This window comes from Galeopterus variegatus, unplaced genomic scaffold (genome assembly GCF_000696425.1).
Source record: "Galeopterus variegatus unplaced genomic scaffold, G_variegatus-3.0.2 Scaffold2707, whole genome shotgun sequence".
NCBI classification, from domain to species: domain Eukaryota; kingdom Metazoa; phylum Chordata; class Mammalia; order Dermoptera; family Cynocephalidae; genus Galeopterus; species Galeopterus variegatus.
The window spans coordinates 93,731-95,580 of NW_007728818.1; the positions used below are offsets into that span (position 1 = coordinate 93,731).

The 1,850-nt window shown below is 33.9% G+C and overlaps 1 protein-coding gene across 4 annotated transcripts in view; it reads left to right on the top strand.

Annotated features, from left to right (window-relative positions):
* TRIP12 (thyroid hormone receptor interactor 12) overlaps positions 1 to 1,850 on the top strand; it is a 151,341-nt gene that overhangs the window by 40,168 nt on the left and 109,323 nt on the right. The window lies entirely within an intron of this gene.

Below are 1,850 nucleotides of genomic sequence, written 5' to 3' on the forward strand. Positions count from 1 at the left end.
CAAGATGTCTAAAATATGTCTTCTATTTCTGTGCCCACAGGATCAGAATCTAAGGGTAGGCATCAGGCATTGATATTTTGATAAAGCTTCCCAAGTGATTGTGATACTCACCCTTAATTTAAAACACTATTGCTTATGTTTTCTTTATAGCAAAAAAATCACTTCTGAAACTATTTTGCTAGAAATTAAGACTCATGTTTTTGTCTTTTTATCTGGTAGGCAACTAGGGCAAGACTCATGTTGACGGTGGTTTTTATGGCGAAGTTTTCCCCCAAAATGTTACATTTTATTTTACCACAAGTTTTTTTTTTTTTTTTGAGTAAATGTTTACAATAATAACAGTAATACTTTATGTATACTAAGTCCTTGCTATATGATTGGCACTGTGTTAAGTGGTTTATGTGGATTTCCTCATTTGATCCTCACAGCTACTCGGTGAGGTAAGTTCTTTATCCCCATTTTCTAGATTGAAGCACAGAGAAGTACACACACACATACGATTATACAGCTTGTTGATGTTAGTATTCAAACTTGGGCAGAGGCAATTTGACTCAAAGCTCTATACTTGCAGCTATTGTGCTAGAGCAGCCTGCCTTATTGCTTATATAGATGAGTTAATAATTAATCTCAGGAACAACAAAAATGATTCCTTTCATTCTAAACTCCAGACCTCCATCCAGTTTTTTCTCAAAGGCAGTCAGTTATTAACAAAATCTATTTTATGAATCCTTCCATCAAAAAAAAATTTTTTTTTAAATTTGTTTTGCAGCTGGCTGGCAAGGGGATCTGAACCCTTGACCTTGGTGTTATTAACACCACGTGCTCCCAAGTGAGCTAATTGGTGAGCCCCTTCCATCAATTTTTAATATGTAGACAATATACAAAAATATATGTACAAGTCTTTTATGTATCCATGCACACATAGGAGTTTCATACTGTTTTTTCCCATAATGTATCTTGGGGAATCTTTCCATATCAGTCTTTCCATACTGCACCCCCCCGTCTTTCTTTTTAAATATTTATGTAGTATTTCTTCTTTTTTCTTTCTGAGATTGATAGTACTTAGTAATTTGAACTTTCTGATCAAAGTTTTGAGCTAAATTGTTACAGTTACAAAAATACTTTCACTATTTCTTGTTGCTGACAACTCTGTGCAAAAGGTAATATGCTGATTTTACAGAGGAGGTAAATGAATTTTAGAGACTTGTCATTCAAGGTCATGGCCAGCAGAGCTGCTGTTAAAAATCTAGGATATCTGGGACTATTGCTCAGTTTACTGTATTTGAGCTGCTTTCTCCTTATCTCTTTATTAAGGTACTATAGTTTTACAGTTTCCTTTGTATTCATTATCTCATTTGTTATTCAATACTGTGAAGTAGGCATGACATACGTTGTTCTTAATTCTGTGGTTGAGGAATCCAAGGCTTAGAGGCTGTGATTTGTACAAAGGCAAACTCCTTTAATACTTGTTCTATCATGGGACTTGAGCCAAGGTGTTTTTACTTTAGGTGCAATACCTGTTTCTATACAATATGAGAAATATGGAAACAAAGACATATTTCTACCTGTTTTCTTTGAATTGAGAATTTCCTGGCTGTTCCTTGAAAAATCTAAGTTAATTTCATGTGCTGGGTTCTGGACCACATACCTTGAATTAGTTATGTCCTTGACATTTTGTGATACTTTAATTAATCAGACATTACAGTTTAATAAAATAGTGCAGCATTGGTGACAGCTGTAAAATCAAATTGCTTGCATAAAATTTCTTCACCACCTTCGGTGCCCCACATTTTTTTTGTGTGTTGTACCATGTATATCTGATAATTTTTTTCTTTGTTTTTTTTTTTTTT